The 17,338-nt window shown below is 44.8% G+C and overlaps 1 protein-coding gene across 11 annotated transcripts in view; it reads right to left on the bottom strand.

Moving 5' to 3' along the window:
• Positions 1-17,338, bottom strand: part of CELF1 (CUGBP Elav-like family member 1) — a 122,350-nt gene that overhangs the window by 82,044 nt on the left and 22,968 nt on the right. For 9 of the 11 annotated variants that reach the window (XM_074997239.1, XM_074997243.1, XM_074997246.1 and 6 more), the window contains exon 2: positions 12,424-12,464. The exons of the other annotated variants lie outside the window; for them this stretch is intronic. The gene's annotated coding sequence lies outside the window, so the exon portion shown is untranslated. The remainder of the gene's footprint in view (positions 1-12,423; positions 12,465-17,338) is intronic. 11 annotated transcript variants of the gene reach the window in all.

Genomic DNA, 17,338 nt, shown 5'->3' with positions numbered 1-17,338 from the left:
TGGGAGGTGGGGGAGAGGCCTGGCTAACTGCTGGGCCGAAAAGGGGAGTGTGGCAAAAAAATGCTTGTGCACCTGTCTTAAAACAGTGATGGGCAAATTGTGGCTCAGCAGGGTTGTATGTGTGGCCCACATGACATTTTGTGGACTGCTGCCCACGTTCAGGATTGCCAGGTTCCCCTGGTTTCCATCTAAGAAGGCTCTTTCTACCGGTATTACTAACGTGACACATACATAAAGCAAGGGCACATGATGTGAAGCATCTGCTGATTGCACACAACACTGACTGAGACAGACATGCGCTCCCTCTGTATTCAAGGCACTACTGTGGACCAGTCAACACATCCCGCATATTCTAGGTATGAGGGAGTAGTTAGCAAAGCTATCCTGTCCCAGGAGTGCATCTTGGTTATGAGAATCTTACAACCCACTAAGGTGAAGGGATGGGCCATACAGGCAATGCACTGACTAGCGCAGGATGCTCATCGGTGGCTTAGGCTACATCTGCACTACGAGATAAAATTGAATTTATTAAAATAAATTTTGTAAATCTGGGTTTTATAAATTTGCATTTGACTATCCTCACCTCCACACAAAGTCGACTTATTGCTGCCACACTCTATCCCCAAACACTGACTGTTCCACCAACGCATTGTGGGAACCTATGCCCTGTAGCATACTGGGTATTTTCACTGGTATGAGAAAAAAAAGCCCTGCAAATGGTTGTGCGTATGTGATGTCATTTTCCCACAGTGCACTGCATTGCCCTCATTCCTCTCCATTTGGAAGCAAATGGCCATTTTTACAAGGAAAGAAGGAAAAGTAGGGAACCACAACATGTATGTGCTCCAGGATCACCCAGATGACCATGCTTTGTCAACTGGTCACTCAGCTACTTCCCCACCCCCTGAAACAACAGTACGGCATGAAAGAAACAAAGACTGGAAAGAAAGCATCAACAGAGATCACCAAATTAACTGAAGTTTCTTGCTTTTACAAATTAATTATCAAAAGATTTTACAAAAAGCAGCAGGTGTCTGAGTCTTCTCAACTGGCCCTCCAGCCAGTGTCCCTCCTTCCTTGATTCCAAAAACATGATTCCTGAAAATAATACAGGAACAATGCAAAGCTTGAAGAAATAAAAAGACAGTAAAGAAAAGAGATATTATTTGAGGCAGAGTTTCTGGCTTCCCACTTCATTACACAGATGTGCCCAACGTGGTGGCTGGAGCTCCTTCATCTCATTAGGGGGCTGCGGGGTCTTAGGTTGAAGGGCCAACTGAAATGGTCCTTTCAGTGCTGCTCAAGTGTGGGGGGGCAGCCCCCTGAAAATCTTGGTCATGGGGAGATTTTCCCCCAGCAGCAGCAAGCCCCTGAAAATCTTTCCTGCCTTTGAAGCCCTCATCACATGCAAGCCAGACAGTTAAGGAGGGCATTTAACAGAGGAATAGAGAAGCAGCTTTATTATATCCAGCATAAATTAGTCTTGTATAATGGGATATCATACTTACTTTAGATAAAAAATAGAGCAGGAACATTGCTGAAAATAACTGGAAAGAAACCCAGAGACTTAAAACTGGGAGCTCATGAGGATGACTAGACACCACATAGGCTTGTGAGGATAATTCACCAGGTCAAATCTTACAGGAATAATCATCATTTATCATTTTTAAGTAGACATCTTACAATCATTAACTTAGAGGAGGAAGAAACTTTGCTATGACAATCCAAGGACAGTGACATTTAGAGCTCAGACTTATTTATTTACAGCTTTCACATTTCTCCCCATCACTGATTCATGTCTACAGACAAACTAAGGTTAGCATGCCAAAGACAAATTCAGTTTCCACTCTTTACTGCTTCTTAATTATAGAGAAGGATGACATGAAAGATTTTAAAACAGTTATAGAAATATCAGAATTTCAGGTCCTGCCTAAGCTGAAAGACAAAGAGAAAATAATATAAATATGAACGTAGACAGTGGAGTCTGAGAGTGGGTTTTAAGTGGGATTTGAAAACAAGGACCTGGCACACACAAAAGGAGAACGAAGCAGTCAAAAAGCAGTATGGTGGCAACAAAGGTAGCAACATGAGAGTGAGCATAGGACAAGTTAAGGAACTGATGGGAAATGAGAGAAGTGGCCCCCCCCACCCCCATTGTAGCAGTGGAAGCCAGTGAGGTTCTACAGACAGCTCCGCTCACCCCTTCCCTCTCCCAGCCCCACGGCACACCACCTGCCACTGCCATGGTGAACCAGGGCACAGTGGACTGCGAGAGGATGGTGGGGTGGAATGGAGCAGACTGCTGAGTCACTCCAGCTCTCATCACCGTGGCAATTCTGGCTGGTAAAGCGTTAGGAAGCTGGCAAGTAAGTAACCACCATCATTTCTACCAGTTAGTCGGTTAACTGCCCCTGCCCCTCTCTGCATTCAAAAGGATGATCCAACATGCAGGTTAGCTCAGCTTCTGTCCCCACCATTAGGAGTGGGCTCTTCCCCTCCCCAACAGGGATAAGCCCGATCCCCACAGAGGGGATAGAAGCAGAGCCAGCCCGTGTGCCAGCTCAGCCTTTTAAATGCAGAGTGGCAGCAGAGGAAACTGCCTGACCCCAGCACGAGCAGGCACAGCGGCTGAGCCAGCCTCTCTCTCTCTTTACTTTGGGGTGGGGGGCACAGGTGCGAGTAACCAGTAGCTGTAACTGATAAGCAGCTGCTTGTCGGTTATGTAATCAGATACTCCATTACAGCCCTGGTCATGAGTGTGGGAGAGAAGGGGGACAACTCCTATTGACCCCCAGCAATCCTCTGGCTCATGTTGCTCAGTGAAGGGAGCAGGCCCGGATGGGGGAGGGCCTGCAGGGTTGGAGGGATACCCCAGGCCTCATGCCACCCTAGGGAGGGTCCTAACTGCAACACACAATGCAAGCTACACTCATCCCTCGCTACAAGAGCACAAACGGTTCCCAACTTTCTGCTCATAAGCGAAAACTTGTAGGAGGGACACAAAATTCCCATTAAACACATGTTAAAGTCTCTGATTGGTTCCTAGCACTCCTAACTCGGCGACGGAGTGGCAGCATACGAAGCTGCTTTTAAAAGGCAAGTGAACTTTGGGTTTGGGGAGGGTTCAAGGCTGGGGACAGTTTAGGGCCACGAGCAGGAGGGAGGGTTAAAAACCTGGTGGTAGGTTGGGTGCATGGGGTATGCAGGGCTGGCGGGGGGCGCGGTGGTGTTAAGGCTGCGGCAGTTTGGGGTGTGCGGGGCCAGCGGGGGAGGTGTCAGGCTGCAGCAGTTTAGGTCTGTGGGGCCGGCGGGGTGGGAGTCAAGGCTGCGGCGGTTTGGGTCTGCGGGGCCAGCAGGGGGGTTAAGGCTGTGGTGGTTTGGGTCTGCAGGGCCAGTGGAGGGATCAAGCTGTGGCAGGTTGGAGCTGCAGGGAGGGGGTTAGGCTTGTATTAGCAGGACGATTTCACTCGTCCAGTGAACAAAGGTAAGTATACGTATCCCTCGCTCAAGTGAGTACTCATACGTAAAGTACTTGTTTAACGAGGAATGAGTGTATAAGGAAGGCCCAAAACTCTGGCATCAGAATGAACCTGCAGTGCACTGTCTTTCATCCCTGTTAAAGGAACTTGTAGTAGATGTAATTCAATGGCAAAGGTAGGACGAAAGCCAACATTCAACAGTCTTGATAATTTCTGGATAAACAATTTCAGGATGAGAACAAATACCACATTTTATATTTGTTGTCTGTTAAACCACAACTAAGAAACTAGTCTCTAGTCTCGTACCAAGAAACCTACAGTCCATGCCAAAAATCCGGCAGAGTCCTAACCTGCACAAAGCACTTACAATTACATAGAAAGCTGTCTCCATTCTAAATTTACTTGATTGATGCAAGCCTAGACCAGTAGTGTTCAATCAGGGTTAAGTGGGTCTACAAAATAAGCCAATGAGAGGTACTGATGTTAATCTTACTGTGGCTTTACTGTGGCTCAGGTCAGACAGCCAAAGTGCAAGCCCCACCACTCAAGGCTGAAGTTGAACTTCACTGGAACTTCGCCCCGCCCCGCCCCCAAACAGTAGGGACACAAAGAGATCCCCACTCCAAACTTTTTACATCACCCACCCCTTACTCCTGTGTCCTCCAAATCCTCAGGGCTGGGGCCAGGAGCAGGGCAGGGCTTTGGATCCGGGAGGGAAAGGAAAAACAAAAAAAGAGATATAAGGGGGCCAAAGCTGGGACCCTACATGGGGGGAGCATAACCCTGGATGTGGGGCCAGCTGCAGCTGGGACACCATGTGCAGACTCCTGATGCAGGGATGTGAACACAGACCTGGGGTGCAGGGCCAGTGACAGTCAGGAGCTGAGCTCCATATGCAGAGCCACGAGCAGAGATCCAGGAGCAAGTCCAGCAACAGCCAGGACCCCACAGGCAGGGGCAGGAACAGAGTCCCAGGCATGAGATTAACTGGAGCCAGAACCCCACGTGAGGGGCCAGGAATAAAGCTGCAAGCAGGATTCCAGCCAAGAGCCCTGGGTGTATGGTAGAAGGCGGGATCCTGCACAAAACTGAGGGTGATTAAGCCAAGCTCATAAATCCTGTGTCTATGCCTGTGCCATTTAGCTTTGCAGGGCCCCCTATGGCATTGGGTCCTCAGAAACTGTCTTCCTTGCTAACCCCTAACACTGGCCTTGACCTTCAATCTACTGGATATACAAAAAGCAGTTATGGCACAGGTGGGCTGTGGAATATTTATAGCATAAGGGAAAGAGGCTTCAGAAAAAGACTGAGGCCACCCCCAGCCTAGAGAACCAGGTGTCTACTCCAGTTAGCCCCCAGACTCCCACACAGGACACAACACCCCGCTGTGAGAGACCTACATTATTAACCAAAACTCTGTTCAGAAGACATACTTTAGGCACAGACCTAAAACTTTAAAATGTGACCACACCTAAAGTGATCACTTTTTGACTTATGGTTTTTAAACTCAATAATTACAAATATTTATGGCCTGATAGTCATCCTTAAAATAGCCCAAGCTAAGTTATTTTAAAATCTTTGTAAAACCATGTTAAAGAGGTTTTGCCTTCTTCGCTGATAACATTTATATGATCTCTTTGGCAGGATTAAAAGCAACAAGGCTCATGCTTCATCCTCCTTTGCAGGCATTACAAACAAAAACAAAAACAAAACCCAAGCTGTTTACACAACTCTGTTTCTCCAATTGTCCAAATATAACACTGAATCAGTTTTTTTTATGGTAACTTATAAAACCACCCATTATTCCAGACAAGTTTTGCAATTTGTTTGGCCTCTTACCTTATTGAAATTCTAACTTTGTATCTCTCTCTAGAACAGTATTCATTTGCCAACTTCACAGCCCGCCCAGGCTCACAAAGCCTCCTCCTAACAGAGTAATGCAAACCATGCAACTTTAGACAAACCACTGATACAACTCAACCCTTCAACTTACACCATTAAACAGCACTATTTCCCATGATACTTCATTAGGAGCATCTCCAACATTGCTCACTGAGAGCTCATTTACACTTAAAATACTACAGCAGCAGTGGAGCTGTAGCACTTCATTGTAAATACTGCCTACACTAACAGGAGGGGTTCTCCCATCAACATAGGTAACCCACCCCTCAAAAGAAGGTACTTACATTGACCGAAACAATTCTTCAGTCTACCTAGTGTTATTTATTTTGCTGGTTAGGACAGCTTACCTATGTTGCTCAGGGGCATGGTTTTCTGCAACAGCTGGGTCAACCTAATTTGTTAGTATTGACCAAGCATGAAACAGAATAAGAAAGAGCAAGATAGAGGCTGAAGTTTTGATGCTGTAGTGGCAGTTCAAGCTCCTGGACGCAGTGGGGCTAAAGGGGTTGGCTGATGCATTAAGGGCACTACTTCCTGACAAAGAGAGCTGGTTTCTCCATTAACTTTTGTCTCACGATTAGTGGTGAGTCTATAATACTTGCTCAAATTAGGAAGTCATTGCTATCCCTCAGCAACAGTTTGCTAATTTTCAAGCTGTGTATGGGACAATCAACATGTCTGACACACAAACCAATTCTCTTCCCAAAAAATATCTATGCTTCTCTCATCCCTAAAGACTAGGATGGCACAGTGCATGTTCCCAATAAGCCATTTCCCTCCCATTAGACTTCTATGCTTCATTTTTCATTCCCTCCAACCCTTTAAAAAAATAGGGACATATCTGTGCTTACCTGAAAATTTTCTTGTTTCAAGTAGTACGGACCACAGATTTCTTAGAATGGGTATTTATCTGCTTGCAGGCACAACACTCCCTCCAGACATTCAGCTGAAACAACTTCCACGCCCAGAATAATTCAGTTCTACTTTCTTAAATGACAGAGGCTACGTCTACACTAGCACACTACGTCGAAGTAGCCTATTTTGAAGTAAGAAAGCAGGCTACTTCGATGCATACTCTCTACACGTCCTCCAGGGCTGGTGCCATCGATGTTCGACGTTGAAGTAGTGATGGAGAACGTTGAAAGGAGCCGCCCTGGAAGGAAATGTGAAGCGTCCACACACAGAAGTGCTCCCCGTCGAACTAAGGGGCCAGCAAAACCACAAGCCGCTCCCTTAAAGGGCCCCCCCCAGACACACACGGCCTGCACAGCACAAGATCCACAGAGCCGACAACTGGTTGCAGACCCTGTGCACGCAGCATAGGTCCCCAGGTGCAGCAGCAGCCAGAAGCCCTGGGCTAAGGGCTGCTGCACACGGTGACCACAGAGCCCCGCAGGGGCTGGACAGAGCATCTCTCAACCCCTCAGCTGATGGCCACCCCAGAGGATCCCGCTATTTCAACATAGCAGGACGCAGATTATCCACACACACCCTAGTTCGAAGTTGAACATCGAAGTAGGGCGCTATTCCCATCTTCGGATGGAAATAGTGATTTCGACGTCTCGCCACCTAACATTGATTTCAACGTCGCAATAGCTTACGGCACGTGTAGACGCGATGCGTACTATTTCGATGTTGTGCTGGCTACTCCAAAGTAGCCGGCTAGTGTAGACGCACCCAGATTGTTCTAATGACTGTTTAGGAAAAAGCATGAGAATTTCTTCTGTTGCAAAGCATGGGAATTTACCCCTAACAAGAACACCTCAAATTTCTATTCTGATGATACTTATTTCTCCAAGGTGGGTCTAACTGTGGACCTTATTACTCAAAGAAGGGAAATTTTCAGGTAAATACAGATTCATTTTCCTATTTCATCATCAAGCGAAGATCCACAGAGGTAAGCACTACGCAGCCAGACTGCACACCTTGAACTCCCACCTCAGCCACGAGCCCCTCCTGCACCCAAACTCCATCTCAGATCCTCACCTTGAGCCCCATCCAACAACCCAACATCCTGCTCAGCCTGGAGCTCCTCCCACACTCCAGATCCCTCGGCCCAAGAAAAGAGCCTGCACTCCTCTGCACCCCAACGCCCTGGTGAAAGTGAGTGAGGCTGGGGGAGCGAAAAGGGAGTGAGTGAGTAGGGTGGGGCCTTAGAGAAGGGGTGCGGGAAGGGGTGGGGCCTTTGAAAAGGGGTGAGGAAGGAGACAGGACAAGGATATTTGGGTTTGAGGTAGATCCTGGACTGCACTTAAATTCAATGAGAGATCTTGTGCTTAAAAAGGTTGAAGACCACTGCTTTAAATGCACACGTGCAAAACAAACATCCAAGTATCTGGGCATAAATGTGGGGAGAAGACTTCTGTCCAAAAATGGCTTTCATTAAAGACTGTATGACCAACATGCAAAAAGTGGTAAATTTATTGCTTCATGTAAAGCACCAAATGCAGGGCTAGAAAGAACTTTAACACGTTGTCTAATCCAGCACCCCACTTTGATGCAAGATGAAGTATACCTAGAATACCCCTAACAGATGCTTATGTAATCTATTTTGAAAAACATCCAGCAACAGATTTCACAAACTCCCTTGACAATTTGTTTTGGTAATTAAGTTATCCTTGTAGTTAGAAAGATTTCCTAGCATCGAACCTACACCTCCCTTGCAGCAGATTAAGCTGATTACTTCTTTTTTGATGGCCATGTGTCCATCTAGCAGATCTCAATACAGGAGACACATCGCTCTGCTCTTGAGGTTGCCAGTGCTCCAAAGGATGGGACTTGGATGCGTAACAGAAGAAAGACTATTTCCTTGAGAATGAATGTTAAAGATGTTGTGAGGGCTACTTGCCTGACTCCCTGTTCTGCCCTTCTAATTAATCAGATGTTTTTGAAGGTGAAACTCATCTGATTGAAAAAAAAGGTAGCTATGAGGATATCTACTTTACAGGGATAGTGAGTACGACTGCAGTGGTTCAATCTGGGATGTGCTGTACAGATAAGAATGACGTTTAAAGATCACCTTCTATGATCTTTATAGGGCTGGAATCGGGGGCCACCGCCCTAAGAAACAATTTAATTTTGGGATTTGTACAATGCTTCCTTCCTTGAAAACATGAAAAGCATGTACTGAGATGATCTTTTTACTTAAAGGCACCTTTATATACCCACATTGAGACGCTCCTGGCCAGGTTTCACATGTTCTAAAGTGGTTGTTAAATCATGGACTTTGGACCAGCAAGTATAATAGCTAATGTATACTTTTTAGGGTCCACAAGAGGGATAATCACATTACCCGAGTATTCATTTTGAACCTGTCTGGTCCTGCACAGGACTGGTTTTGCTGTAACAGACCTCCTCGCAGAGAGAGAGAGACTTTGAAAAGGCCAAGGCTAAGTTAATCAGTCCCAAGCATCATAGCCTATTCAGCCAAAACAGCACAAGCAGAAGAAATAGTTATTTATTTCAACACTTTCTTCAAGATGTAAACTGACATGGATTCCACTTACATGTGTGCGCCCTCAGCATGCTGGAGCCAGATAATTTGGCCTAGCAGTACCTGTAGAGGGGCAGTGTTCACACCTCATGGCTATAGTCCCTGCCCAAGCTACATCAGGCATTGCTGCCAGGCACGCCCCACTGCCCTTAGTTCGTTTGCCGTAACCATCCATGAGATGAAACTCCAGTGCAGAGGGAATGGGGGGTGAGTCATGTAATACATGCCTACGTTACATCTTAAACAGCCACAGTCATAGTAAGTAAACACTTCTTCTAGATGCAACCATGTATTCAGTTCAGCTGACTCACGAGCAGTGAGTCCTAAACAATGATTGCAGAGCCACCCTTCTGAAGCTTGAATCCACTCTGTAAGATGGAGTAATGGCATTAATGATTATTTTAAATGTATGAATATATAACCACGTGGCAGCCCTCCAAATGGCCAATATGGAAATGTCAATGATGTGAAAACCTGAGGAGCAGATGAGAGGCAACAGGGTAGAACTGTATAATGGAAATGGTGTTTCACCATAACAAACAATGATTTTTCTCTGAAGTAAACTCACCATATTAAGGTCCAGGGAAGCAAGCCAATCATTCTGAGACAATGTAGGGCAGATAACTGACAGGATAACCATACAGAAACTCTGGTACTTGATATATTTGTTGAGGATCCAAAGGTTGAGAATGACAGAAGTGCAGCTGCTCCATACAACTCTGAATAAGGAGGTGGCACGGGTGACCTCATTTTGACTCTGGCTTAGTTCGTTCCCTGAAGCCTGCAGGGGGGTACCAGCTGCTGCATATACTGAAGGGAAAGCAGAGCTGAGTGGAAAAGCTCCCCAAAAAAGCAAATATGGTGCTGGGAATACTGAGCCAAACTGTTTGCCAGAAATCTGAAATCAAGTGTGGAATTTTCCTCAGAAAATCCTTACCGCAAAAGCTTCCTGGCTGAGACACTAATCACTGGAAAAGCCAACCTCCTGCCCCCTCCCCCACCCCCACCAAAAACAAAAACAAAACACCAAGGAACTAACTTCAGTGGTAACAGCAGTCAGGTCTGAAAGTGCCTGCAAGGAAGAATCACTGCAGTGATTTTTATACAGTGGGTCATGACCCCATTTTAATGGGGTTGCCCCAACTGGCTGGCTTAGACTTGCTAAGACCCAGAGCTGCAGTTGGATCGTAAACCCCACCATCAGGCACTAGGGCCCAAACCCTACCACCTGGGGCTGAAGCCACAGCCCAAGGGCTTTAGTCTTGGAAAATGGGATACAGGTAACAGGGTCCCCTGCCTGCAGCTGAAGCACATTGGCTTGAACTTCACTCACTGGCCTGGGTTGTGGGGTTCCAACAGGCTTCGGCTTCGGGCTCCCCTCCTGAGATCAGACAGTAATTTCTGTTGTCAGATGGGGTTTGGAATGCAATGAAGTTGGAGAACCCTGACTTATTGTATCGGCTCTGTGGCCACCCTAGAAAATAAATTAATCTACCTTGGTAAAGGACAGGAAGCCATGCTTCTGCAAATGAACCTGTTTAATAATATCTCCAGTTTTGGAGATGACACCTTATTTCCCAGACACCCTGAGCAAGAATGCAGTTCAGAGGCCCTCATGCTGGGGATCAGATCCTTCAGAGCAAGTAGCATGGAATGTATTGGAGTGAGGGGGTGTAAGAAGCTTTAGGAAATAAAACTTACTGTATACCTTTACAGCTGATTTCTCCAGACATGTCACGTGCTCAGACAGCACTGTGCTTTTGGCTGTAGATGGCACCGTGCATTTTGACAGATTTTCTTTAGGCTTGCCTAGCATTACAGAAAGTCATTGCCATCTACGCATTAATCTGTATTCTGGGATGCTGTGCACACATTTAACTGTAAGCATGGATCACAAACACAGTTTTGCTTTTGCTCTTATTATAATGGATGGTTGACTCATTCGTACAATGTTGGAATAAAAGGGAAAAATCAAAGAAGCTGAACTGATTCAAGTGAAGCACCACTGCCATATATTATTAGTACACATACCTGGGTGGCAGGGTGTGGTGGGAGTGCATGTGAAGGCTTAAATTACTCTAGACAAAGAATGGGAACAAAAATCAGAAAAATTTAAGAGCCACTGGTTTATTGTGTCCCAACATGACATACCTCACAGCTCAGGCAGATATATAAGGGGATTCCATCATTCCTATCACCAGATGGATACAAGTGCAGGAGAACCTGAGAGTTACAAACACTTTGGAAATGGAGGCTATTTGTAATTCTGAAATGTTCATAAGTGTGGAAAAAAATGTTGTGGTAGTTCTTTCAAAAGTTTACAGCTGAACATTGACTTAATACAACTTTGAAATTTTACTATGCAGAAGAAAAATGCTGCTTTTAACCAAAGTAACAAATAAAACAAGCACAGAAACAGTTACCTTGTCTAATTTTTTTTTAAATTAACCTCTTTTCCAGTAGTTTATATTTAACACTGTATGTACTGTTTTGGCTCACTGGCTTCTGCTGTTGCCTGATTACACACTACTGGTTCCAAAGGAGATATGTGGTTGACCAGACAGTTTGTAATGTGGTGTTTGTAACACTGAAGTCCTACTGTATTTCCAATCCTACACTGAGGGCACGTCTTCATTATGGAGAAGATTGACAATGCTGTGGTTGACCTTCTGAAATTCAATTTAATGCATCTGGTAGCGACGCACTAAACTGAACTCACGGTGTGCCCCCAACAGCAATGTTACTCCTGTTCCTCATGAGAATAAGGGAAGTCAACAGAGAGGAAGCTTGAATTAATGTACATCAACTCCAGATAAGTAATTAACGTAGCTGGAGTTGTGTATCTTAATTTGACCTTCCCCTTTACTGTAGGCCTGGCCTAAGATGGTGGCTTTTTCTGCTAGGAGAATGGAATGCAGGCATGAGGGATGAGAAAAGAGTCACAGTTGCTCAAAGTATACCCCTTGTAGTGCAGGATTTCAAGACTCTGGCTAAGCTGCCGACAGCATTTCTATAAGTTGAGGTTGAAGAAGATATGTGATGCTATTCCACATTCTCATCAACGAGTTAGACAGAAATCTTGCTCCTGTAGAAAGGGGAGCATATCTGAACCATTTCCACCATAGCAGAGGGTATTCACCAAATTTGCAACAAACAAAACAATTTCAGGATATTAATATTACACCACAGCGCGTGCACAGCAAATTTCAGAGGACACAGCTCTTCATAAGGGAAAACAAACACTGAAGCTACCTTTACACTACAGTTAGGATAAGCAAAGCCAAGATCAATGTACCAGCAGTTGAGGGTCTAGTGAAGCCCTGCCAAATTAACTGCAGATCCTTCTCCTATTGACCCCAGTGCTCTATCGCAGATGAGGAGGAGTTCGGTAAATCAATGGGAGACACTTTCTGTTTAACATTGCATGTAGTCCATCCAATGTAGGTTGCTTGCGGTACTGTAGATGTAGCCCTACTTTATGAAACCAACAGAATACTTACTCTAAAAAGGCATCCAATAAACAAGAGAGGACCTGTATTTGGTTCATACCTGTGGCTATGCTCCTGTTTCTAGAAGTTCCAATCTTCACGCTAAAACATAAGAATAAAAATAGAGACACTAAGTGCTCCAGAGTTATAAACAAAGATACAATGAATCATCAAGTAAATGACAAAAAGCAGTCAAGTAGCACTTTAAAGACTAGCAAAATAGTTTATTAGGTGAGCTTTCGTAGGACAGACTGAAGAAGTGGGTCTGTCCCATGAAAGCTCACCTAATAAACTATTTTGCTAGTCTTTAAAGTGCCGCTTGACTGCTTTTTGTTTTGATAGTGTGTAGACTAGCACGGCTTACTCTCTGTTACTATTCAAGTAAATGACAGTTGCTCTGAACAGGCATAGGACAGGGGATAGTAAAATGAATTTCTAACAGGACAAGTCATAGTCCTCTTTTAGACATCTACAGAAACTGTTTGCATCTTTTCAAAAGTATGGAGACCACATTTCCAGTCCGTGTGTGTGAAAGAAAACTGAAAACACAGGCCCATGGAATAGGAACTGCTTCACTGTCATGGTATCTTCCTAATTATATTGAGGTGGTTTGTCTTCTGGGTTCCCAAAATAAAATGAGCTGCTCCTTGTGGCTGGCCCAGGGTGGCGGGGGCCACACAAGCCACGCTTTGGCTGTTCCCCAGGGCTTGCCCAGTATAACAAGGGCTGCACGACCACGCCAGCAGCTGCTCCCTGTGGCTGAACAGGGATGGCGGGGGCTATGCCGCCAGCCTGTGGCTCCTCCCCAATCCCTTTCCATTTGGCGAGATACAACTGAATTCCATTTACATCCCATTGTTCTGGCACAACTAAACCCTGACCTTGCTTTAAGTTATGGTAAGAGGAAACTGCATACTAAATTTGGTGGTCCCAGCTCTTACTGTTTAGGACAGGGTTGGCCAACCTGTGGCCAATGAAATGCTACTTGGAGCTCTGCACCAGGAGTGCTGTCCAATGCTCTGCCACGCGCCCCAGGGCTTCGTGGGAGAAGCATATGGTGGAAGTGACTCCACTGAGTTGCTGGCATTGAGTTAGAACAGAGGGCTGGGAGTGAGGCTGGGCAGGGGAGCTCAGGGTGCCAGGCTCTGAGGGAGGGGAAGGCAGTTAAAGAAAGTTAAAGAAAGGAAGCTGGGGTGGGGGATTGGGTTAGAGAAGGGAGGCTGGGGCTGCTTGGCTTTGGAGGAGGAGAAGGGCGCTGAGCCACGTATTACAAATTTATTTTTATATATCTAGCTATCTATATATAGATAGCCATTTAGATACATAAAAATGAATATATAATATGTAGCTCATTACACTCTTTCCATTGGCTCTTCCCCTCTCACTGGTTGGCCACCCCTGGTTCAAGAGGAGTTCTTGAACAGACAGATGGATGCGCACACGGACAGATGCACAAACTCTCTCTAATATATAGTAGATTTCACTTACCTGAGCAAAAAACCAGCAACAATACCTCCCGTCTGGGAGTAAACAGGATTTTGAAAGGCTGACCTAAGAGTGGTATTTTCCTTACTACAGTCACGTCTCACAACCTTGTGTTCTTTTCTTTTTAAGTAGTGAGGATAATTGATCCTGATCCTCTTTCTAGTGATAAGATTTTTCATATTCAGTTACATTTGTCACCTTCTCTTCTCCAGAACGAACACATCTTGTAACCTTTCCACATCAGATTTTCTTTCAAAATGTGTAACGCTCTCTATTCCTCCCAATTTGTTCAAGTCTTTTCATAAAAATAATGGTTCTTCAAACAGGAATGTTAAAGAGCAAGTAACTGGTAATAAAGTAATGCCAAAATTTCTGTCAGTCACTCAGTTAACTGCCCACCCCCCACACAACCTGCTGCTCTGCATTTAAAAGGCTCAGGTGCACACAGGCTGACTCAGCTTAGCCATGTCTACACAGGCACTTGTTTTCGAAAATAGAAGCCCTCTTTCAAAAAAACACAGGGAGCGTCTACACCTACAATGTGCTCTTCCGAATGGAAAGCAGAGGAACGTGGCTCAGACTTCAAAATCTGGACCCTGATCCCACATTCGGAAAAGCATCTCCTTTTGAAATTCTCTTTTGAAAGAAGGTACATGTAGACACAGAGGACTACCCACTTTTGTCAGAAGTTGTTTTGAGAATTTTACTCCCATTTCCAGCTACATTCTTGTGAGAGTCAGCCTTCTCACACCTGCTTACAATTAAAAACAAATACTGAAACAAAGTACATAAACTTGGAAGATGATCTTCCACGCACACTTGCTACAATAATTCTGAGGATACAACAATTAGCAAAGCAAATGCAAGCTCACCCAAAGTTCAAGTGCAACTTCTGTTTTGTAAAATTCTAAATTTTACTTATTTTTTGAATGTGTATTTGTTTCTAATATTTTTGTACCACCTGTGAATAAATGTTTAAGAATACAATACATAGGTGTATTTAATTTCAGCCTGAGTGTGACTCCCCTGGCCTCTGATTGTGGGGTTTAAGCCGGGGTAGAGGTTTGGGGATGTGGTGAGGGAGAGACACTGAACACTGAACTATAGTAAATGCAGTGTTATTTTATTAATGCATTTCCCCTTTCCCATGAAATAACTACTATGAATATATAAACCTGAGGGGGCGCAATTTTATATTCTTGCCTCAGGCACAAAATTTGCTAGTTACGGCACTGCCCCTCTCCCCTCCACAACTCACCAAGTCTTCCTTAATTGTCAAAATGGGTTCCCATCTGGAAAAGGCTGGGAACCACTGCTCCAGAGGCGCCAGGGCACCTAGAGGTGAGCCATTCAGTCTCCACAAGGAGAGCGGCCGTGATGGCTGTGCACAGCAGCTGTTCCACAGTGTCCATAATCTCTGTGTCTACAACCAGCAGCAGGTGCGCGTCAGCCATTCTGCTGCACGCTGGGCTGTGCTTGGCTTTGAGCAGCTTAGCAGGCCTCAGCTCGTGCAGGGTGGGAGTGTTTGGAAGGGGCCCTTTAAGGAAGCGGCTGGCTTTGGGCCCCAGAAGTGTTTGGCAGCCATGCAACCCCATCTGCAGGGCCTCTGGCTCCATTCTTTCAAAAGAGTGCATGTGGCCGTGCGGATGCTCCCTTTCAACGGAGCCATCTTTTGAAAGGGCGGATTGAATCTTATCAGCTTATGCTGTGTCATCATGCACTTTTGAAAGGCTAGATTTTGATTGCTGTCTTTCAATTTTTGGCCTTTCAAAAGAGGCTCTCACATAGACACAGCTCTTCTGTTTCCCCTCCACTTTAACAGAGCCACAAATAGAAACTCCATAATCAAGGACGTACTTTGTAGTTTTTAATTAATATGCTTATAAATGTTTCTGATAAATTCTATGTAATAACTCTGTTCTAAGAACACTGGAGGGCTATCAGTAATGCTCTCCAAAAGATAAGATGCACAAGTTTGGAGTTATTCACTGAAGCAAAGTTATTTTTGGAAACCTGATTTTTCTGCTCTTCAGACTGTTTGTTCAAACTCCTCCATCCCAATGAGATTATTCTTGTCTGTTATACTGATTTGTATAGATAGACCTTTCTTTGGGGGCTGGATTCAGCTTGAAGCTAGGGTTGTAATACAGTATCCAATTACACAACTAACCAATAAGCATCTGCTTAGCGGTTAGTGGTACTGGTTACTTGCAGCTCCCTGCCTCAAGTAAATGGGAAGTGACTGGCTAAGCCTTTATCTCTGCTTGTGCTGGGAACAGGCAGTTTTGCCCTGCTGCTGCTCTATATTTAAAAGGCTGGGCTGCCTACAGGATGGCTCAGCTTCTGTCCTGACTATGGTGATTGGGCTCGTCTTCCGCCTCTGAATTTTAAATGCAGGGCAGCTGGGGAAATATGGAGAGCCCAATTCCCACGGTTGGGACAGAAGCTGAGCCAGCCTGACTGTGAAATAAAAGAAAAAATGGGTCAGGCATTTAAGAATATTTTAAAAACAATATTTTTGTCCAAAAAGTCTGAACTCCCCACTGGCAGCCCTAAGAATGTGAAGCTTTTTTAAAAAAAGGCCCAGAGAGAGCAGACATTTGAAAAAGCCCAGAGAGGCCTGCAGAAATGGCATGAGCCTAAGGTATAAGTTTGCATGACTCAGTTTTTGTCAGGCCTGAAATAAGCATTTTTACTGTGCTTACAAACTTTGCAGGAAATATTACAACTTCTTAGAGGCTTCAGATATGTCTCTTTTCAAGCCAGATAAAGCATATGAATTTTTGAGAATTAGTCTTAACATTTTGGGTAAGTTACAAGCACTGCCACGAGCCAGAGGAATCCATAACACGTGGGCACCACTGATTAAACGCAAGTCAAAAGCAAAAACTACCTCTTTGTACTATTCAGGTATGTAGAACAATGAAGGCTCCAAGATGAAGTAACAAATCTGACATAACCCATCTCTGACAAATTTAGGAATTGTTCCTCTGGGAAGCATTTGTCATCTCATGATAAATGTTTCAATACGGCTTGTTTTAAACACACTTGCAAACTGACTACAAACTCCAATTTATGTAATTTTTGCACCAGAAAGCCCTGGTCTACAGGCTGAAAAGACTTACGACTCCCTCTCTTCTCAAAGGAAGCTGAGGTCCTAAGGTCTGGTCTACACTAAGAGCTTAAGTTGAATTTAAGGATCTAAATTAAATTTTATGAACTATCCATCTACACTCCAGTGCTCAACAGGCTGATTTTAAGGGGCTCTAAGGTTGACTTTCGTAATGCTGACTTCCCCCCAAATTAACTCCAGAAGTCAAACATGCAAAGTTAAACTATACAAGTGGAGATGGCAGCATTATTAAAATTGATTGTATTAGCCTTTAAACTGTCCCACAACGCCCCTTGAGGTGTCCTTTCCAATCACTGCTCCACCCTCATTGCTTTTCAGGTGAGCTAGAAGTATGTGACAGGAAGGGATAGTCATCAGC

This window comes from Carettochelys insculpta, chromosome 6 (genome assembly GCF_033958435.1).
Source record: "Carettochelys insculpta isolate YL-2023 chromosome 6, ASM3395843v1, whole genome shotgun sequence".
Taxonomy (NCBI): domain Eukaryota; kingdom Metazoa; phylum Chordata; order Testudines; family Carettochelyidae; genus Carettochelys; species Carettochelys insculpta.
The sequence above is the reverse complement of the archived record's forward strand: the minus strand, read 5'-3'. Positions and strand labels throughout refer to the sequence as shown.